Source organism: Narcine bancroftii, chromosome 12 (genome assembly GCF_036971445.1).
Source record: "Narcine bancroftii isolate sNarBan1 chromosome 12, sNarBan1.hap1, whole genome shotgun sequence".
NCBI lineage: Eukaryota > Metazoa > Chordata > Chondrichthyes > Torpediniformes > Narcinidae > Narcine > Narcine bancroftii.
This window is the reverse complement of record NC_091480.1, coordinates 35,259,173-35,283,127: the sequence shown is the minus strand read 5'-3', so window position 1 is coordinate 35,283,127 and position 23,955 is coordinate 35,259,173. Positions and strand designations below refer to the sequence as shown.

The window sequence follows — 23,955 nt, the reverse complement described above, 5'->3', positions numbered from 1 at the left end:
CCCAATTCGTTGGTGCTGCAATGGCATTGTGCAAGTCGCTACACTAACCATTGTACACAATAATCTAAGTATGTGTACTTTGCCAGTGCCCTGTATAATTATGGTAAGATCCCCTTTCTCTTGGAGGGTTATTACAGATATAAAATGGGGTGAGATGATCGAGGGAGGTGAAACTAAGGATGGGAATTTTAAACAAGACTTTGTTCAGCTGGAAGCAATGTACAAGATGAATACAATGTCAACGGCTGAATGTGACTGGGATGTGTTAAAGAAAAGAAAGATCAAGAAAGATCAAGATCAAGAAAGGGTATAGGTATATTGTTCCCTGAAAGTGGTGGCACAGGTGAGAGGATGGTGAAAAAGACCTTTGGCACACTTTCCCTCATCGATCGAGGCATTGAGTACAGGAGGCGGGACATCATATTAAAGCCACATTTGAAATACCATAAGTAGTTCTGGACTCCTTGATGTGGGTAGGATGCTGTTAAACTAGAAAGGGTGCAAAAAAAATATTCACAGGTATGTTACCAGGATCAAAGAGCTTGAGTTTTTAGGATAAACTGGATAGGCTTGGATTTTTTTCCGGTGCATAGTAAACGGAGTAGTGACCTCGGTATAGAAAATCATGAGGAGCATAGATAAGATGAATAGTCTCAGTTGTTTCCATAAGAATGTCTAGATTTAAAGTGAGGGGGCAAGATTTAAATGGACCTGAGGGGTGTTTTTTTAATCACAGAGGATGCTGTATGTATATGGAATGATCTTCCAGATAAGGTGGTAGCAATGGGTACAACTTCAACTTTAAAATACATTTGGATGGGTATGTAGAAAGGAAGGGGTGAGAGGGCAAGCTCAGATAGGTAACTTTTCTTCATGGGTAAACTGGGTATGTGGTATAGGTCTATGGTCCTATGACTTCAACTTGGCACGGACATGTAGGCTGATATTCATAGTAGTTCGTAGAAGCTGCCAACACTTGGTTCAATTTAATTATCAGGGAGAGAGATGGGGCTAGCAGCCATAGAATTAAGTTAGTGATAAGTTCACTGACTATAGTTTTGTTCATTGTTAAGACAAAGAAGATTTCTGTGTGGACGCAAAAATGGACAACTCAGAGGATTCAAGAGAGGCAGTGGTGAGTTAGATTAGGGAGCTTCACACAGATGGAAACTGTTGATGTGCCTTCAGATCATGTTGGAAAGGGGCAGCATGTAGATGAGAACCTGAAAGGATCCAATGATGGATGTTTGAGGACATGGTGGTCAGACATAATGATAGTGAGAACAGAGGCAATTTTAGGTGTGCTCAGTCTACTATTGGGTAGATCAGAATTGGTAGCCATCCTTTCCACTGAGCTGAATGAGATTGGAATGGTGTTGGTGCAAGATGCTGCGGTTAATTGTACCAGAGGCCAAGGAGACAGAAAGGAATTGTCCTGGAGTGATACTTCATTGGTATCAGAAGCAGAACTGAACCCGGAGGTATTCCCACATGGGAAGGGCATTGGGAAAATACATGCTCTGTGAGTCCGTTGTGCAGAGGGACATTAGAGATAGAGCAGTGGTTACCAAAGTTTCTGTCATATTTCCTTTCAATGTAGAATATAAGCTATTGCTATACCAAGGAACATAACTGGAGTTCTTTGAACAGTTCTGAGAATGGCACAAGCAATAGTCTCAGTAGAAAGGCCTCCAAGATTAAATTATGAGGGGTGGTTACATAAATCGGCTCGTTTCCTTCGACAAATTGAGTTGATTTAGACTTTCGTGGATTTGGACAGGAATTGGAAGATTGACACTGGTGGCAGATTCAAGGATGAAGGGAAAGAACATTAAAATAAGAGTGAAATCAGGAAACAGGTCTTCAAAAGGGTCTAGGATAGTTTGGTGCCTGTATTTTGGCGCTGGACAATTTGGCACTAACAGTTGGGAGATGTCACCGTGGGGAGAGGGGAGTGCGTTCACAGTGTTGCTGTCAAGATCTATGTTGCCCATCAAGACCTACAGTCTTCCAAATCTCAGGGAGAGGGCAGTGCGGAGATGTCATGATGGGTGATGGGAATGTGGAGATACTCTTCCATGATATTGAATTAAAATGATAATAAATTACTAATTTTATATTTGTTATATTTAATTACATATATAATAAATTAAATACTGTGTCCATCGCCAAATGCAAGCGCCAAAATGTCCGATTCTGTTCAAACCATAGGATAAAGTATAACCCTTGCCCACACATTGAGCAGTTATTTAAATGTGAAACTTTAAGCAGTGATGTTAAGGTCCATGGAACTAATATGGATGGATGTAGTTAGGATAAAATTTGGTCTTGATTTAGTGGGTACACTGGTTCAAAGGTCCAAATGTTTCTGATTCTTGATCCTGATGCACCGAAACCCACATGTCTCACTTTGAGTTCCACTGTACAGTCTCCAGACTCCCTTAGCGGTTTAATTAGGTGCCAGATTTGAACTTTTCTTTAGAGTAATCAGGCAGGAGTCCTACTGCCTTCCACTTCCCACTGGCAGAGCTGAGAACAGGCTTTGCCCCGGAAACTCATTCAGTGAGACTCAGGGGAAATTAAACATCCTGATGGTAGTGAAATCAGATAGAGTTGTTGCATTTAAGAGGCATTTAGCAAGGCTCTTAAATAGGCAAGAAGAATGCAGACCTAATTCAGTGAATGGGATTGTGTTGGGAGAATGATTGGCATAGGCTCATTTGTGTTTTGCTCATTCTGACGGTCAACTATTTACATCTAAAATTTGCCATCACGCAAATACAATATAAAAAGAATACCCATGGGTAAGGATTGAAATTCCCTTGATTTATTACATTTGTTGAATCTACAGCACTTACACTTTCCTTATTCTTATACAGTGTATTTATCGCTCTGTACATCAGCGGATTGATGGGAGTAATGAAAGTATTGGGCAGCAGAGCTAAAAGGAGAGAGCACATGATCGGATTTCCATTCCATTGAAGACATAAAAAGCAAATTGATTTCTATCATCTTTTTTACACTTCTATCCAAGTCTAATTTTACTGCCAAGCACTCTGCCAAAGCTGTTGCCAGTGAATTATCTATTTGCACATTCACTAGATCTGAACGTCACTGCCCTGGCTGACATTTATTGCCCATCCCTTATTGCCCTTGTACTTCAGTGTTGGTTCAGAGGGCAGCACATTTTTGTCAGATGTCCTTCCCTAGAAAATGTTAATGAACCTTTAAGGCAGGTGCAATTGTTTATTTTTTAAGAGACTTAGATAGGTACAAAGATCTGAGAAAAATGGAGAGTTATGCAGAAGGGAAATTCTAGGCAGTTGTTAGAGTCGGTTATTACGCCAGCTCAAATCTGCAGACCAAAGGGCTTGTACTGTGCTGTGTTTCATGTTCTTTGATTTTAGGATAATAGTTTAATTGTCACCATAATTGGGTCCAGCTATTTAATTCACCAATTATATTTTTAAGCATGTTCCATAAGTAACTGAAAGTAAAATAAAATAATTTGGATTTTTCAGTAATAATGATACACTATGGGCATTATCATTCCTTCAAAGAAGAAGGCTAATCAGTCCATTGAATTCATGTCAGCTCTCCGAGCAATTCCATCAATCCCACTCCCTCACTTGTGATTTCATCCATTTCCTCCACCTACAGACCCTTGGGATAATTTCCAATAGGCAATTAACTAGAACATTCGTGGGAGAAAATCCAGAGCAATGAGGCGAAACCCAACCAGCCCCAGGGGTCTGTGTAAACTCCAGACAGACAGTAACAGAGGACAGGTCTGAACCCAGATGCTGGAGCTGTGGAACAGTTGCACTTATACCCGCTGCATCACCTTGTGTTGACTCTGAGAAAATGACACGGCAAGTTTTATTTGGAACTAGTCCCTTTCAATTCTTATGTCATCTTATGTAAAGTTTATACGAAGTCTTAATCGTAATTGATGATCAGTGCTTAAACAACTATCTGGTCCTAAAAATAAATAATATCATGTATGATTTTGCAATGAACACATACAAATCACAAAACATAATGAGCCAGAAATGCTTTTAAAAAACTACTTATTTTTATCCTCATCAATCCTGCACACGACTTAAGAAATTAATTTAAAATATTTCCTGGTTTCTGGTTTATGAAGATTCTTCAGAAGTCAACATGGCATCATTGAGGAGGAGAGTCTATTTTAACTGATTTCTGACAGATGGGAGTTTGAAGGATGTTTCAGGAGAACTCATTTCCAGATCAGGGGGAGATGGTCCCCAAAGCAAAATGTTGCAGGTCTGGAAATCTGAACGAAAGAACAGAAATCTCTGGACTTATCCTTAACTTAGCAAGTTAGGCAGCTGTGGTAATGAGGAAAACAGATTTAATATTGATAACCTTTCATCAGAAAGTGGGAGGGGGGAAGTTAGGAGATTTTTAAAAATTGTAGGGAAAGGAGTGGAGGGAACCAAAGGCAAGACTTTTGCTCCCATCTCAGATGAAAAATATGCAAATGTTGGAAGGATGTCAAATTCACTTTCCCAATACCTTTATTATGCAGAAACCATGATCAATTACTTTTTTTGTTTCCTGTCACAAAATAAAATGCACACATTAAAGTTATTGGGTCAGATTGTTTCTTATCGTCAATGGAGTATTCAGTTTGCTAATATGCAAATCAGGGGTTAGAAAAATGCAAAATATATTTTGAATTTTTGAACTTTCTGTTGAATTGCTCCAATTATTCCATTGTTTGCTTTGGACAATATAAATCACCGCTCACTCTTCACAATGGTTTTAGAAATGTAATTTTGCTTATTAAATTAAATTAAAAACTTGAATATTGATGTTAACTCAGCCTGCGACATCACAGGCACCAGACTTCACTCCACCGAGGACATCTAGATGAGACGGTGTATTAAGAAAGCAGCCCCTATCCTCAAGGACCCCCACCACCCAGGCCATGCCCTCTTCACTCTGCTACCCTCGGGAAAAAAGGTACAGGAGCCTAAAGACGAGCACTCAGCGGCACAAGGACAGCTTCTTCCCCACTGCCACATCAGATTCCTAGATGATAAATGGCCTGATTTTTCATGCACTATTATTTTAATTTTTTTATTTGAACATTGTAGGAAGGCTATATTATAAATGTTTGCTCTATGACGCTGCCGCAAATCAATGAAATTCGTGATTTGCTCATGACAATAAATTCTGATTCTAAATCTGGTGATAAAGAGATTATCAATCACCCCCTCTGGACTAGAAGGGAAACAGTTAAAGTGGACTACATTTGCATTCTCTTATTAAGATTTAAAAAAAACTATTTTTGTCATCTTCCTAGTTTTCCTTTCTGCCGCTTTTATTTCTCTTTCACAGGCCAGTTCTTTGCTCCCTCACGTTTTGCTAAATGATTCCGGGTGCAAATTGTTCTGGAAGAGTAGGGATTTAGTTCGGTGGATGGTGGAATTTTTTTAGATGTAGATAACAACGTTTTACTGCCTTGAAATGTCCTACTGGTGACAGTGTTAATCTCATCATTTTAATTATTGCAATTGGAAGAGTCCTTGGAATTGATATAATAGTGGGAAAGAATCCAAATCTTCTTTGGCTTGGCTTCGCGGACGAAGATTTACGGAGGGGGTAAATGTCCACGTCAGCTGCAGGCTCGTTTGTGGCTGACAAGTCCGATGCGGGACAGGCAGACACGGTTGCAGCGGTTGCAGGGGAAAATTGGTTGGTTGGGGTTGGGTGTTGGGTTTTTCCTCCTTTGCCTTTTGTCAGTGAGGTGGGCTCTGCGGTCTTCTTTAAAGGAGGTTGCTGCCCGCCAAACTGTGAGGCGCCAAGATGCACGGTTTGAGGCGATATCAGCCTCAATGTGGCAGGCACCAAGAGATTTCTTTAGGCAGTCCTTGTACCTTTTCTTTGGTGCACCTCTGTCACGGTGGCCAGTGGAGAGCTTGCCATATAACACGATCTTGGGAAGGCGATGGTCCTCCATTCTGGAGACGTGACCCACCCAGCGCAGCTGGATCTTTAGCAGCGTGGACTCGATGCTGTCGACCTCTGCCATCTTGAGTACTTCGACGTTAGGGATGAAAGCGCTCCAATGGATGTTGAGGATGGAGTGGAGACAACGCTGGTGGAAGCGTTCTAGGAGCCGTAGGTGATGCCGGTAGAGGACCCATGATTCGGAGCCGAACAGGAGTGTGGGTATGACAACGGCTCTGTATACGCTTATCTTTGTGAGGTTTTTCAGTTGGTTGTTTTTCCAGACTCTTTTGTGTAGTCTTCCAAAGGCGCTATTTGCCTTGGCGAGTCTGTTGTCTATCTCGTTGTCGATCCTTGCATCCGATGAAATGGTGCTGCCGAGATAGGTAAACTGGTTGACCGTTTTGAGTTTTGTGTGCCCTATGGAGATGTGGGGGGGCTGGTAGTCATGGTGGGGAGCTGGCTGATGGAGGACCTCCGTTTTCTTCAGGCTGACTTCCAGGCCAAACATTTTGGCAGTTTCCGCAAAACAGGACGTCAAGCGCTGAAGAGCTGGCTCTGAATGGGCAACTAAAGCGGCATCGTCTGCAAAGAGTAGTTCACGGACAAGTTTCTCTTGTGTCTTGGTGTGAGCTTGCAGGCGCCTCAGACTGAAGAGACTGCCATCCGTGCGGTACCGGATGTAAACAGCGTCTTCATTGTTGAGGTCTTTCATGGCTTGGTTCAGCATCAAATAATTTCATGGTTAATAACAATAGAGAGTGATGTTAGATTTCCATATAGAACTGAGGGTGAAAACAATCTCCACTGCTGTTTATGATCAGCAGAGTTTCTGAAATAGTTTATCACCGAATCTTTGTTGACCATTTTCACTCATTTACGTGCGTCAGTGACCAGGTCAGGATTTGTTGATAGTATGCATCTGAAAATGTAGACGGAATGGTTAAGCCATATTTAAGTTTAAATTTTGATTATGATCAGTTTAAAAAAAACCAAAATTCTGGAATTTTGCTAAAGGACTAATGAGCCATTGCTTTCATGTTTAATACCAACTTGCGGCGCATGATCTAAAATGACAAAATCCTGAGGTGGAGAATGGAGCTCTCCACCTACAACTACGACATCCTATACCAAACAGTCAAGCTCAATGACCCCCAGATGCCCTATCCCAGGGGACATACGCCAGCGCCCGTCTCTACTGCTTCCAGTCCCTTCACGATGATCTTTGCCTTCCTGGAATCACGAGATTGTTCCACTTCATGAAAACACAGAATTTTCCCTACTCCATTGAGGATGCCAGGTCATTGACCGGACCCAGTCAGGTCTGTGCGGAGTGCAAACCACAGTTCTTCCAGCCTGACAAGTCACACGTCATAAAGGCCACTCACCCCTTTGAATGACTCAGCATCGACTTCAAGGCGACCCTGCCCTTGTTCAACAAGAACATATATTTCTTGGACGCATTGATGAGTACTCCAGGTTCCCTTTTGCCATCCCCTGTCATGACATCATCATAAAGGTGTTCCACAGCACATTTACCCTCTTCGGGTACCCGAATTACATCCACAGTGATCGGGGGTCCTCTTTTATGAGTGTCAAACTGCGGCAGTACTTGTTGGCTAGAGGCATTGCCATTACTAAGACGACAAGCTACAACCCCTGGGGGAATGGCCAGGTAGAGAGAGAAAACGCCACAGTTTGGAAAGCTGTCCTCCTGGCTCTTAAATCAAAAGGTCTGACAATGTCCCATTGGCAGGAAGTCCTGCCAGAAGCACTCCATGATATCTGATCCCTGCTATGCCAAGGCAACCCCACATGAATGCATGTTTTCCTTCTCCAGGAAGTCGGTGACTGGAACCACACTGCCACCCTTGCTCTCATCCCTGGGTCCCCTCCTACTGTGGAAACAAGCGAGGGATCATGTCCGACCCATTGGTGAAAAAGCTGCAACTCCTACATGTCAACCCTCAGTATACCTTCGTGGTGTAATGGGACGGCCATGAGGATATGGTCCCCATCCGGGACCTGGTGTGTGCCGGAGACCCCTACCAACCCCACCCCATTCAACCCAGGTCCTACCTACACCCATACTGCCCCTGTCAAGGACTCAGTACAGGTCAGCGACCCACCCCCACCCACCAAGCCATACACCTCAGTCCCTGCTCTAACTGCTTTGACCACCATGACTGCCTCCATATACAACCAAGCTCCACCTCCAACGGAGGCAACCCTCCCTCCACAGCCTCAGGACACACGACTGGCAAAGGAGCTGACCATTGTATCATCAGCGGAACTGCTCCGGTCATAGAGGCAAAGGAGACCATCCAAGCGGCTGAGCCGCTAGGACTTTTAACCCGGCAGAGTTTTGTTTTAAAAGAGGGGATGAATGTGGTGATACAAATATGTGTATATGTGACTGTCAATAGGCAGGCTGGCCCATCCCCCACTGATGGCTCATTCTCTGGTAACTCCTCCCCTTGTGACCCTGGAATAGAGGTCGACCTCCCTCTCACTGTCCTCAGTCAAGCACTTGGAATCGGGCCAGCTACAAGTGTAATAAAGCCAAGTGTTCCTCACTCTACGGTTTTGGAGTAATTGATAGAGCCTATCCTGGGTTTACATGGGTCGGCACCACATCGTGAGCTGAAGGGCCTGCACTGAGCTGTAATGTTCTGTGTTTTGTGTAGAAAGAGGGGCAAGTCTTGGGGGTGGGGAAAGCGTGAATATATTGGCTAATTTGTGAGAATTAGCTGACAAAGAGTTAAAAGTACAAATAAAAGAGTACAGTGATGGTCAGTAAAAAGATGATCCGTTAGGAGGAAATGTGAATAGGAGGAGAACCTCGAAATTAAAGCAAAGGGCCATAGTCTGAAATTATCGAGTCCAGAACCATTTAAGATGACAGGAAGTCAAGCATTATCAAAGTTTTTAGGCAAACTATTGTTAAGCTCATTTGTTTCAAAATATGACATTACAAAGTCAAGTGGTGTGGCTCCGTCAAGTCTGAACTGAATCATGTACACTAGAAATGATTTATGGCTTCCTTTCAGCTGCCTGTGAAAAACAAACAGAACTACAAGATTTAATTCTATCTACCACCACCCCCCCACCCCCCCCCCCCCCCGCACTCATCTTTTCTTTTCTTCTGCTCTATCTCTTCCTCGTGACATGTTTAACAATGAACAGATTTATTAACGTCGGACCTTGAAGAGTGTGCTGTCTGGCCTGATGACATTACTGAATCCTATCGCAGAAGTTCCTTCTGTCTCTCCGCTCCACCCACGCCCCTTTATGTTACTGGTCACATGCTGCTTTCTCTATTTTCCAGATCTGAGTTTCAAATAATCAGTAGTTTTCTTCTCTGTGTCTATCTGGCTGGATATTTGAGGTCCAGTGTGCCCTTATGATCCTGTAATCTTCCACCTCAAAATGCCAGTAGTTAAATTTAAAAAAAATTTTTAAATTTAGACTTACAGCACAGTAACAGGCCATTTTGGCCCACGAGCCCGTACCAACCAATTTAACCTATAGCCACAGTACACTTCGAAAAGTGGGAGGAAACCAGATCCCTCAGGGAAAACCCATGCAAACACAGGAGAATGAATGTACAAGCACCTTGCAGACAGTAGTTTTCGAACCCTGCACTGATCGCTGGTGTTGTAGCAGCATGGCGCTAAATGCTATGCCAACCGTAGCAATGGCTAATTTAACTCTGTTCTGGATTTTCTCCACTTATTTTCCTTTTTGTAACTTACAATTGGCTTGGTTTTCTTTATCTTTTTCAATTCGTTTGCAAGATGAAACATTCAATCTGTTTCTCTCCTCACCAATGCTGCTTGACCCGTTGAGTGTCTCCAACAATTTCCAGCATCTGCAGTTAGGAAAGCATTGTCTGATAGTTTTCTGAGAAAATAACATAACTGTAGCAATTTCCAAGAGGGGATTGAATAAATAATTGAAGGACAAAATATACACAAAGATGGGAAAGAGTGGGAGAACGTGACTAACTGGTTTGCTGTTCAAAGACCTGGATCAGAAATGATGGGCCAAGTGGCCTCCTGCCTGCCATGATGTACTAATTCACATTTTTTTGGTTCATCCTCATATATTCATTCACCTTAAACAAGGACCATTCAGCCTATTGAATCTATACCAGCTGTCGATGTACAATACGTGCATTTCATTTATCTATTAACTATTCCCTCCCACCCTTTCCCCAACACCCTGTTTCTCCCGACAATCAACTACACTGGAGCAATTTCCAATAGCTAATTAACCTAACAAACATCTGGTCTTTGTGATGTGTTTGATCACAGGAATAGCATGGAAATACCATATAGACAGTATCTGTGATCATATTCAAACGTGGATTACTGGAATGGTGAAGCAGCAGAACTACTTGCCAAACCACTATGACCACTCTCTTCCAAATTTTAAGATTGCAGTTCCTTATTCTAGAAAGACACGCGGGTATCATTAAAGTGTTGATTCTTCATTCTCTGGAGCAAGATAACTTTTTCATACTGAGACCGATTGTACCGTATCCTCACTGAGACAGACTGTACCCCATCCTCACTGAGAAGGACTGTACCGTATCCTCACTAAAACAGACTGTTACCCATCCTCACTGAGACAGACTGTACTGTATTCTCACTGAGCCAGACTGCACCCTATCCTCACTGAGCCAGACTGTACCATATCCTCACTGAGCCTGACTGTACCATATCCTCTCTGAGACGGACTGTACTGTATCCTCACTGAGCCAGACTGCACTGTATCTGCTCTGAGACAGACTGTACTGTATCCTCACCAAGCCGGACTGAACCATATCCTCTCTGAGACAGACTGTACCGTATCCTCCCTGAGATGGACTGTACCCTATCCTCACTGATACAGACTATTACCCATCCTCACTGAGGCAGACTGTTACCGTATCCTCACTGAGACGGACTGTTACCCATTCTCATGGAGATTTCAAATTTCAGATATATATTCAGAGTACATACATGACCTCGCTTATACCCCTTAGATTATTTTTCCTGTGGGCCAGGCAGGATTACCACTGTGTTTTATTTCCATGGCGTCAGACTGTGCCCTATCCTTACTTACCCTTAGCCCAGCAGCATGAGTATTCCCTTCCTTTTTACCCTAATACCTCTCATTCCTTCATCCTCCCCTACCCAAACCCAGGATTTATGCGTGGTCCTTCCTCTGCATTCAACTCAATGCTGTGGCTTCACTGCGCGTTCCCTGCACATGGCATTAGCTTCCACATTGTACTGACAATCTCAGTTCTACCTTTTCTACCAATTCATTCCACAATAGTAAAGTTTTTGCTGCCCCTCAAACATATAAATTGGGTGAGGTGCTATTTCCTCTGGTCAGATGTTTTAGGTAAAGTGTAGCCATTATCTTTAGCCTGTACCACTAACTGTCAGAGTTCGAGCTGGCAGCTCGAAACACACTCCCACCACTCTCTGTGTGAAGAAGTTCCCCCTCCTATTCCCCCTAAACTTTTCTCTCTTCACTCTTAACTCATGTCCTCAGGTTTGTATCTCACCTACCCTCAGTGGAAAAAGCCTATCTTCAGTTACTCTGTCTTTCCTCCCATAATTTTAAATACGTCTATCAAATCTCCCCTCATTCTTCTCTGCTCCAGGCAATAAAGTCCTAACCTGTTTAACCTTTCTCTGTAATTCAGTTCCTGAAGACCGGATAACATCCTAGTAAATCTGCTCTGCACTCTTTCTATCTTATTGATATCTTTCTGTAGTGAGTTACTGTTATGTCAGTGCTCTGCCCTCAGTGGAGATGTTAGTTCTTTCGAACCCTTTCCACTCTTAATTTTTCTGGAGTTCTGATGACTATGTTGCTTTTTTCCAGAGAATTCTCTACAAAGAGGGGACAAGGAAATTTGATTTAACCCCCAAAATAAAAAGTCTGCAAATGTTGAAACTGGAACAAAAATCAAAGTTCTGGAGGAACCCGGCAGGTCAGGCAACATCCATGGAGAGTGATAGATTGTTGATTTCTTTCAATGGATGTTGCCTGACCTGCTGGGTTCCTCCAGAACTTTGTGTGTTGTTTGATTTTCTTTTCTAGTGATAAAGATATAGATCCTCGAATTCAACACAGAAGTCTCACTGCAGTTAATTAAATGTGGCTACTGTTGCAATGTAAGTAACATGGCCGCCAATGTGTGCAGAGTAAGAGCCCATTGTGATATGGACGATATGGTTGACATAATGGTTAGCACAATGCCATTACAGCACCAATGATCAAGACTTGGGTTTGAATCCCGTGCTGTCTGTAAGGAGTTTGTATGTTCTCCCCGTGTCTGCGCGGGATTTCTTTGAGGGCTCTGGTTTCCTCCCACCATTCGAAACATACCGGGGGTTGAAAGTTAATTTGGTGTAATTGGACGGCATGGGCTCGTGGGCCGAGATGTCCTGTTACCATGCTTTATATCTGAATTTAATGTTGGCACTTACACTATGGTTGACCGATAAAATTTACTACAGAGAGACCTTATGCTCTTTGAAGAACTGGGAAAAAGCCACCTGAGGGAGCTTTTCAGCTTGCTTTAAAGGCTTAAGAAAATTAATCAGCATCTAAACAATATAGGACTTTGTCAGCGCTGCCCAGGATTACCTTCCTAGATTTTGCAGTTAGGACTCTTGAATGAGTATTGAACTCCTGGCCTTCTGCCTCAGAGATGAGGGCAGCTGCCAATGTAACTACAATTCAATTGATAGATTGGTATGGGTTAAGAACTTGGAAAGTGGCCAAACTAAAGTTCTGATGATATTTGTCAATGTCCAGCCAAATGATCTTTTCAGCCTTTCACACTTCCCAAGACGTCACGTAATGGAGTCCCTCGTGAGAACCCTGGCTGTTACTTCATTCTTCCAGGATCGAGCCTCCCACCCACAGCTCAAAATGAAAATAGTAAAAGCACAGAAATGCTGACGGAACTCAGCAGGTCTCGCAGTGTGCATAGGAGGTAAAGATATTTAACCAATATTTCAGCCCCAAGCCCTTCTTCAAGGTATGAGTAAAGAGTAGGCAGATGCCTGCTGACTGAAAGGGCTGGGGGAAGAGGGATGGGGAGGAGCATATAGCCCATGAGAGCACTTCAATGTATGATTTCTCGGGTGAACCAGACAGTATTTCTACTATGAACATCAAGGACATCAACCTTTTCTTTTTGCAGTCATGAAGGATGTGTCAGAGGAACTCCAGCAAATGAAGAGCCAATAAGTTTTGCCCTTTACCTCAGGATGCTCCAAGATGATTTTCCTATTCAAAGTCTGTTCCATGTGCTGCTTCTTCCAAATGGTTCACCATCTGAGTTCTATGATCCACAGCCTTTGGCTCAGTGTCATCCTCACAGAAGATCCACAAATGCTCATCTGTATGACTGGAAATTCTCAGATAGGACACCTTCTTGATACTTTCTATCCTCTATCACAGAGGTCTTAAATGACAGCAAATGAGGGAGTGTGGGACTTCCATTGACCCTGCAGATCTGACAGACACCATTTGTAACCTGTGGATGAATAACACTCCTGGAAGCAAAGCCATTGTGGCCAAGATGTACTCAGTTCTGTGGGAGTGGAAGGGCCTGGACCTCCTGGAAGTGTACTGCACTATGCTTCTGGTTGGCTGAATGTCAGAATCTATGAGGATGATTATCGACACCCTCATCTGTAAGAAGCAGCAAAAGGGTGGATGTCAAGATTGATGACTGTTGAATGTGGATTACAAGATCTTGTACAAAGTCATTGCCCATTGGATCACATCTGTTCAGGGACAGGTGATCCATCTGATCCAAACTTGTGTCGTACCTGGCAAGAAAATACTGACAGATTTGCACTGATCAGGGATACCATTACCCTCATATGAAACTTGAGGATTGACACTTACCTGTTCATCTTGGTCCAGACTAAGACCCTTGATAGGCTGTTGCATACATACATGACGATTGTGCTTTCCAAAATGGTCTTTGAGAAGGGAATCAGCAATTGGATCTAACTGCCTGACACAAACTTGAAAAGTGCAGATCAAATCAATAGAAGCAAAACATTGAACTTCCCCATCAAGTCTGGAGTCAGGTGATGTTGCACACACTCCCCTGTCTTGTTAGTGTGCTGCATAGGATGCTTTGCTGAATCCATCAAGAAGAATGTTGGCATAAGATGGGTAACAATGATACTTTTCAATCCGTCATTCAGTTCAAACTTGCCCTGTACATGCATGATGTCTCTGTCTTATAGAGCTGCAGTTCGTCTGGGGATTAATTAGCATCTGGAGACTTCTTTGAGCTGGCCCTCAGGGGTCAGAGTCAGGGGTGCAGTGCTAATACTTTAGGTGCTGGAGCTCACCAAAAGCAGCACCAAGGAAGTCTCACGAGACCTGGCCTTGGGGGCCGCCATGAGAGCTGTATAATTTAATAATAGGATTAAGTATTGGATGGTTCCACTCACTAGTTATCATAAAATGTAATTATCAACAAGAAAAAGATGCCAATCGTGTATTTAAAACTAATTACCTACTTACCAAATGCCACCAATGAGAAGTTCCACCATCTTTTCCACAAAGGGTCAAGCGCAGTATGCTTTCGGGAACATCTGCCGATCTGTGGGGCTGCAGTTACGATGTAGCAGACGGCTCAGGATTCCACTGAACGAGAGGAGGTCCATGTAGTTTAACAAATAGAAGTGCTGATAAATGATTTATGAGAATTCTTGAATGTGTGGTTGTTATTATCAGGTTCACGTGACTGAATCCCCTCTCACATCCAGCGGTATTAAGAGGAATAACTTGTGAACAGCTCAGTAATGGGCATAAATCTTGGGGGATGCGGTGTCCACGATCCTCCACATAATCTCTGAAGGCATTTATTACAGAGGAGGAAGAAAGCTTCAACCTCTTAGTGCAGCTTCTCCATGATTAGGTGGTATTTCAGCAGACCAGTCGCCTTTATCAAGGACACACGTTTCATTTAGCAGGGATTTAGACCTAATTTGAGGTTCAGAAGTTTGAGAACCTTTCAAGGATGTTGTCCCGAACATACGTTGCTGCAAATTGTTTATAAGACTATTAAGAAACTATAGATAATTAATGGAGACAATTTTGTTGATGCTTGCCTAGGTAATTTCTCCAAACTTCCCCTATTCCCCTATTGAGCTTCTAGAGTATTTGTACCAGGTTGCTCTTTCAGCCCATGCAGTGATCTTATGCTCCGTTGAATCAATTTGTCTGCATAAACAATCTTAGTAGTGCATTCCTGCAAACACTCTGTCGGTAAAACTGTCGGCAACGTGTCATGCATTAAAGCTGAGCCCAATTGAAAATGTTCTGAAGAGAGTCTCTTCATAGGTTTTTCTGTCTCCCAGATCTTGTTTCATCCTTCATTGCTTTTTCAAGATGAAAACCCAGTGCTTCATAAACTGTTCAGATTGAGCTAGCTACCCACCTAGGGCCCAGAACACGGACTATTTTGCAAATTTGCTGTTCTGGTTGAGAGGCACGTTCAGACAATTCCTTTTGATTCAGAGATGATCTACTGTCAACAGAGTACAATTTGACCATAAATGAATGAAAATGATGAACTCTATGAACTTGCCTCACCGAATCACCTACTGCAAGTTCTAATCTGCGATTAAGACAGTGCCAAATGATCACATCAGGGTAATGTTCCCTGAGAATTGTAGCAACACCAGATTTGACCCCAAGCATCACGCTCACCCCATCGCTCGCAAATGCTACAAGGTTCTGTTTGAAGTAAGAATCATCAAACCCGTGGTTATTGAGACAGTTCAAGTTCAGTTAGCAATAGCTGCAACTTTCTGATCAGGCAGCTAAATTAGATCTAAAAACATAAAACTAAAAACACATTTGAAATAAACTATTAGAGGGCGGGTCTTAATACTCAGGCTCATTGATTACGGTACAGACATTTTGCCATTTATCTGCTTGATACGTTGGCAATTTTTCTTTTTCATATTAATGGCTATGTGATTAATTATCTCTGTAGCACTCGAGCAGGAATGCAGTCCCATTCCAATGTCAATATCATTTTTGTTTCAAAGTTCCAGTAAGCCAAAGTGATCAGAGTGTGGTCTGTCATTCTGAGCTAAATAACATGCAGAACGAAACACTGAACAAGTTGCCTTTTGATACGAAGCATTCATGGTGTGACATACTTTTCCAAGAGCATCTTCACTAGCTCGATTTTCAACACATTGAGCTGCAGCATGAGCTTTTCACAGTTTGTGGTCAACAATCTTTTTTCTCTCTGAGAGACTTCAAGCCCCGGCTCCTTAATAGGATCCTTGGTTCAGCTGCCATTCATTCGACAGCATCAAACCCTTAGAGGTGAAAAGTGTCAGATTGCTTATGTTTGCACATACTTTACACCCATGCTTATCATTCTTGAAATGTAACCAGGGATAAGTTTCCTTCTTTTTCTTTCACATTTCTTCAGTGAACGGGAACACAGGCCTGGCTTCAAAGCACCATTACTTTCAGAACTGCATTTGGGCCCGGTTAGAAAATTTGAACTCGAGGCAAGCGAAACACAGCTTTTGTCACTTTCACTGTTAATACTATCAGTCTCTTGTATGTTATTCTTGATACACTCCTCAGCTTGTTTACAAAAGAAAGAAGTTAATGACTCTCTCTTCATCTCACCCTTGGTCTCTGTGGGGATGCACCACTGTTACTAGGTTATTGGCACTGTGTATATGTATGGCTGGCCCACCTTCCCTCGGTGACTCCACCCCCGGATCCCCTAACAAAGGTGATTACGCCAAGTCTCTCCCTCAGTAAAAGTCCTGGGATCGGGCCAGAAATGGAGCATGGTCCAACTCTTATGGCATTAGAAGCCTGTGTTCCTGAAATTCCAGCCTTTTGCTATTATTGATAGTGTATCAATTTTAATCCCATACATTTTATTTTTGCATTGGACAAGCTGCTAAAGCCGGACAAACTAGATACGGATCCGAAAACACCTGACGCCCCAGACCAATTCGAGCTCTGGCTTATCTGCTTCAATGACATCTTGTACGCCAGGGCTCAAGTGTTGAATACCGACGACGACAAACTATGCTTGCTGCAAGCAGGGGTCGGCCACCGGGCTTACGCCTTCATCAGAGGCTGCTCGAGGTTCAACGAGGCCATGAGTAAACTCCAAAGCAGGTACAGCCCCAAGGCTAACAGGCTCTATGCCAGGCACCTTCTAGTTATGCGCAAGCAATGGCCCGGTGAGTCCCTTGAAGAATACATTCGGGCCCTGCGCGAACTCAGGAGCGTATGCAGTTGTAAAGTTGTGAACTCTACTCAGATGAGCTCATCCAGGATGCCTGCATAGTGGGCATCCACTCAGACTACATCCGCCAATGGCTACTAACCTTGGAGAAGGCCATCAAGGTTTCCAAAACACTGGACGTAGCCCTCCGTAACTCTGACTCATTCGCATCTGACCACATGGCCACCTCATGGGGAACACAGGTGCCGCCATCTTGGGTTCCTACTCCACCACAGCACAGATGCATCTTGATTTCACTGCTGTCACTATTGAGCATCCTAAGTGCTACTACTGTGGTCAACCGAAGCGCCCCCAGAAATGGTGCCTGGCATTGTGTTCAGGGTGTGGGAAGAAAGGGCGCTATGCTAAAGTATGCCACCGTCAATTGTGCCTCCGAACAACAGCTCCATGTGCATGTCATGGAAGCAGCCATCTTACCGGTCCATTACCGATAGCAACTCTGACTAGGACTGGGTACTGGCTTCCATCACTCTTGATCAGCACAGCCCTCACCAACTCACTCGTTCGATGATGGAGGTTGAAGTAAATGGACATCCCACTAACGACCTGTTTGATAGCAGCAGCACCGAGAGTTCTGTGCACCCCGACGTGGTGCGGGACTGTTCACTCATGGTGAGTCCATCCAGTTGCAAAATAACCCTGGTATCCTGATTGCAGTCGGCTGAGACTCTGGGCTACTGCACAGTATCACTAACTGTATGGGGCACTAGTTATGACAATTTTAAACTGTTGGTCATGCCCCAGCTCTGCACGCTGGTAATCCTGGGGCGGGACTTCCAGAGCGTTACTTTGGAACTTGACGGGCCCCATCCTCCCCTAACTGTCCGCAACCACCAATTTTTAAATTATCTGCCCTCCCCTCCACACATGACCAATCGCAACCCACCTTCAACGCTCGACCTGAGGGCTATCCACCCTCAGGTACTGTCCCTTTCCCTGTTCACTAACCTCACCCCCGACTGCAAGCTGATTACCATCAAAAGCAGGAGATACAGAACAGGGGTTGTGACAGGATACTATCAACAATGTATATTTCCATATATTTGCTTATAGTAGTAATGATTGGCTGAGAGCCATAGCCACGCCCACTGGCAGGTCATAAAGGGATGCTCCTAACCAGACCCAGGTCAGTCTGGACTGGTCGACCTCGATGTACTACGCTCCAGTCTTTTGTTGATTGAATCCTTGGTTTGAGCTAACAAGTCTTTGGTTCATTCGACGCGGTGCAGGGGGAAGAGCGCATTTATCAAGTCAGAGGTGCAATGGCTTCTGGCTGAGGGGATCATAGAACTAAGCCTCTGGAGGGTCCAAGTCATGGTGGTCAAAAACAGTGAATAACTCCGCATGGTTGTTGATTACAGTTAAACAGTTGGATGTGTACCCCCTCCCCCGCATTGCTAACATGGTGAACCACATTGCCCAATACTGGGCGTTCTCTACCATTGATTTAAAATTGGCATATCACCAGCTCGCCATCCACCCGGAGGACCATTAGTGTACCGCATTTGAGGCAGATGGTCACCTCTACCACTTCCTAAGGGTCTTTTTCGGGGTGGGGTCCAATGGGAAATGGACGGGATGGTAGACCAGCACGGGGTCAAGGCCACATTTCCATACCTGGGTAATGTGACCATTTGTGGCCACGATACAAACCTGGAGAAATTCCTCCAGGCGACCAGGGCACTCAACTTCACTTATAACAGACCAAAGTGCGTGTTCCGCACATCATACCTGGTCATTCTCAGTTGCGTTGTGGAACCCAATGTTATTGGGTCAGACCCTCATAGCCTCAAGGCTCTGAAGAGGTGCCTTGGGTTTTTAAAAAATTATGCACAGTGGGTTCCCATTTATGCCAACAAGGCCCGATCCCTGGTAAAAGCTACATCCTTCCCACTCTCAGCAAAAGCTCTGAAGGCCTTCACCTGCATCAAAGGGGACATTGCCAAACATATGATGCACGCCGTGGATGAGTCCACCCCTTTCCAGGTGGAGAGCGATGCCTCCAATTTCACCCTTACAGCCACCCTCAACCAAGCGGGAAGACCCATAGCATTCTTCTATGGCCCTGAGGTCTGACACTCCTCCATTGAGAAGGAGGCCCAGGCAATCTTTGAGGTGGTGCACCACTGGAGGCACTACCCGGCCTGTAAGCTGACTGACCAACGTGCAGTCGCATTCACGTTCCACAACAAAGAGCGGGGTAAAATTAAAAACAACAAAATCCTGAAGTGGAGGATAGAACTCTCCACTATAACGACAACACCCTGTACTGGCCTGGGAAGCTCAATGAGCCATCAGATGCCCTGTCCCGGGGACGTGCGCCAGCTCGCAGTCTGACCAGCTCTAATTTCTCGACGACGGCCGCTGCCATCCAGGTGTTGCTAGGCTCTTTCATTTTGTCAAGGCCAAATACCTCCCCTATTCCATTGACAACATCCGGACCCTGACTAGAAACTGCTGGGTTTGCGACGAATGCACACCACGTTACTACAGGCCCGACAAGTCACATCTGATCAAGACAACTCGACCCTTCGAGTGCCTGAGCATGGATTTCAAGGGCCCCCTGCCCTCGTCCATTCAGAACCTGTACTTCCTCAACATTGTTGATGAGTAATCCCATTTCCCCTTTGCCCAGATATGAATATGGCCTCCGTTACAAAGGCATCGTTACACTATTCGGGTGCCCAAGTTACTAACATAGCAATTGGGGGTTCGCTTTTATGAGCAATGAGCTGCACAGTACTTTTTGACGCAGGGCATCAGCAGGACCACGAGCTATAGCCCCCGGGGGGATGGCCAGGAGGAGGGGGAGAATGCCACAGTATGGAAGGGAGTCCAGCTAGGTTAGAAGTCAAGGGGCCTACCCATCTCCCAGTGGCAGGAAGACATCACTGATGTCCTCCACACAATTATATCCCTCCTGTGTACCGTCACCAATGCTACGCCTCTTTCCCTAGGATATCAGCATCAGGGACATCTGGCTGATGTCCCCGGGACCAATCCTACTCAGGAGGCATGTACGGGACCCACTGGCCAAGGAGGTCCACCTCCTGTATGCCAACCCCCAGTACGCCTATGTGGCGTACCCGGACGGACGTGAGGACAGTTTCTGGCCAGGGCCTGGCCTATGCAGGAGACTCTGAGACCACTACTGACCCAGTACCAACTCCCACATCCACTGACACCCCCCCCCACCCCCCGCACCCTATCCCATCCAAGGCACCAGCTGCTACGACAACCACGACCACCCCATCTAACTCCCACACCATCCACCCCGCCCCCGGGTACACCAACTGCCGACATACTCCCAGCGGACTGGGGACCAGCAACAATATGCCACAGGCAGCACCACGATGATCCACAAGGAACAGAAGACCATTGGACTGGCTAAACTTGTGATGGACGTTGAACTTTTGTGCCCAGGGACTTTCTTTTAAGAGAGGGGTTGAATGTGGTGATACATCACTGCATACTATAACTTGGTTTCTGGCACTGTGTACGGCTTTCCCGCCTTCCCTCGGTGACTCCACCCCCTGGAATCCCCTAATAAAGGCGGTTACGCCAAGTCCCTCCCTCTTTCCTCGGATCAGGTCAGAACAGGAACATGGTCCAAGTCTTATGGTATTAAAAGCCGTTGTCCTGCAACTCCAGCCTTTTGCTATTACTGTTAATGTATCAGTCTCCTTTCCTTCAGTCCATTATGCCCTTCCCTTTCCGATCAGAGAGCCATCCTTGGCCCTTTCCCATCACTATCAGCCTCTTTCTCTTTTACTCTCCCACCTGCATCCACCTCTTGCCTGTGCTCCTCCTCCTTCCTCTCACCTCCCCCTCCTTTTTTAGCCAACCTGTTTTCCAAGATGCCTGAAACTTTGGCTGCGTGACCTACTCCACTCAACCCCAGCATTTGCAGATTTTATTGATTTCCTGTTGTCTTACCAGATCTGACTCGGGAGAACAACCATGTGGGTAACTTTTACAGTTCCTCCAAAATTGACCAAATGGTCACTTCCTTGGACCATAAACACCAGATTGGAATAGAAAAAGAAAATATAAAATACAGGGGGGGGGGGCACCCATCGCTAGCATAGAATCTGTATTCCAACAGCACCAAGCCCTTTCCAGCCTAAATGACCTGATAAAGTCTTCCTCGTGGGTAAACACATCAAGACTGGTGCTCGAATCGGAACAATCCCACAGAAACTCCAGCGAAACCCTGACAGTCTCATTCACAGAACCATAGTTGACAGACAAAAATCGTAGACTCTTGTAATACAATGTGTCAGAGTATGTCCCATTACTCAGGCAGGGCAATCCCAGAGGGGTGGTACAGTGGTATGATAATCAGAGAGATTATCCACGTCCCACCTTCCCCACCTCATCCTCGAACCAAATTCCATAAATTAAAAGCAAGATGTTTTATTTCCCGTTTGACTATTAAGAATTATTTTCCCCTTGAGATAGATTTCATAAGAATTTACCAGCAGTGTAAGGAGGACTGTGTGTTGGCCCGGCCTGCAGCACCCACCACTGGATCCAGGGAGCCACTTTCCTCACCATCTTCTTCTTCAGCTTTTTCCGATCCACCCTGTAGTCGAACTTCTTCCTCCTGGTTTTACCTTTTGCTCTCGGCATCTTACACCTGAGAACAGGGATGCTGCCAGCCTCACTCCTTCCACAGCCCTCACCACTCCTCTTTCAACGCTGACCAATGTGGGGTGGATCCTATTGGGACACGGTGAATAATTCCAGCACAAATCTGATTTATGCCACCGATATTACAACATAAAGTGAACAATCCTCCTAATTGTTTTTTTTCTCTCTCTCTCTGTTACCTCATAGTAGCATAAATAAGGTGAACCCCACCTTGATATGTTTGTCTGCGCGGGCACCCAATTAGAGACCTGCTCTCCCCTCAGCCCGCAGCCTCCTCCCAGTGGGGAAGGCTCATCACAGCGATGCTGGCTGTTATGGCGGCTTCAGCACTCGACGTGACAAAGCTTACAGCTATTGAGGGCTTCACTCCAGTGCCCAAGCCCAATGAGGTGGCATGGCAGGACAAATTTATCAGGAAAACATGCCCTTTTCTTTACAGAGGCACCACTGCGGTGCTCCAGTCAACACTGCACTCCTACCCAGGAAGAGAGAGTCCATGTTTTTTGATAACTACCCCAACTAATTTTCTGTTGTCTTCACCACCTTCGTACCTGAAGGTGCCAGGGATTTGGTATGGGGTGACTGGGGTATGCAGATAAAGCTGGTTGGAGCAGGGAGGCCCAATAAAAATTGGGAATCTTGGAGCACTGCTTGGTCATTGGCCAGAACTGGCTAATCAGGTGTAAGGTGCTCTAGGTGTTGCTGTATGTGGTGCAAGTGTGGCCCATATCCCATTCCTGTACATTTGCAATCACCTCAGTCCGCTTCTGTTCCATCTGGAGATCCAAGACAGTGTCTGTGCATTGGGTCATGATGCAGGTTTCCAAAGAATGAGGGAACATGTGGATCCAACAATGTCCTTTTCCAGATGCCACCTTTGTGTGTGGCTGCAAAAAACGGATCTAGAATCACTGAGTCACAATGAGCTGTACCTGGTGTTGCCTTGGATGGGCCTGGCCTTACTCTCACTCAACAGTTCATTCAGCTGGGTTTTTCCACCTTACTGTCCTTCATTAAAAAGTTCCTTCAGAGAAACACCTTTGACTACTGCTTGATTTATGTTATCAAAGGTGTGTTTATGAAGGAAGTTTTCTGAGGGAAGGTCCTCAGGCTATGCAGGTGAAAGACATGATGGAGGCTGTTGGATGCCTTCCTGAGACTGTCAGCCTTATTGCTAAAATAAGCACCAAGCACTCGCTTGCCTAACAGTGAGAAGGCACCCTCATTGGCAGATCCTGCCTTCAACATGGCTGCAATGAGGGCGAGACAATTAGCCACCTCTATGTTCTGTGCCTTTAAATGTAAGGTCTGGAATATATTTGTCCCAGGGACAAATCTTTAATGTTCTAAGTTCTATGTCTGGTCTGTGGGATGCTTAAAAAGGCAGTGGAATGTTGGGGTTTTGGGATGACGTGCTCGTCACATATAAAATACTCCTCTCTCTGCAAAGGTGAGGATGTTTTCCCATGCTGCATGTGTGGGGGAAACTTTACTAGTCAAGTACTTACTTCGGTATTCACAATATGAGATCATTGGATGTCGGTGTAGCAGTTAGTGCAATGCCTTTACAGCGCCAGCGATCAGGACTGGAGCAGGGTCGAATCACGCGCTGTCTGTAAGAAGTTTGTAGGCTTTCCCCGTGTCTGCGTGAGTTTTCTCTGGGGGCTCCAGTTTCCTCCCATCCTTCAAAAACATACCAGGGTGTAGGTTAATGGGGTGAAAATCGGGGGCATAGACTCATAAGGCTGAATTGGCCTGTTACTGTGTTGTATGTCTAAATAAAAATTATTTTTAAAAAAATGATAAGCATCGTTTTAAGTCAAGCCAAATCAAGTTTATTGTATTCTGATTGTACAAGTACAACCCGACGAAACAGCGTTCTTTGGTACTTGATGCAAAACACACGGACACACAACCAGATATAACACACAAACAAACGGTACCTAAGCAGGACAAGTATTTCATCTAATCAATATGGTTTTGCACATGAG

General features: G+C 44.8%; 1 long non-coding RNA gene across 2 annotated transcripts in view; it reads right to left on the bottom strand.

Annotated features, from left to right (window-relative positions):
• LOC138746746 (uncharacterized) overlaps window positions 1-18,283 on the bottom strand; it is a 52,056-nt gene extending 33,773 nt beyond the window's left edge. For both annotated transcript variants that reach the window (XR_011347094.1, XR_011347095.1), the window contains exons 1-2: window positions 18,198-18,283; window positions 9,735-9,850 (exon numbers count right to left, since the gene is read on the bottom strand). This is a non-coding gene — a long non-coding RNA (uncharacterized lncRNA). The remainder of the gene's footprint in view (window positions 1-9,734; window positions 9,851-18,197) is intronic.
• Between the last annotated feature and the right edge of the window lie 5,672 nt (window positions 18,284-23,955).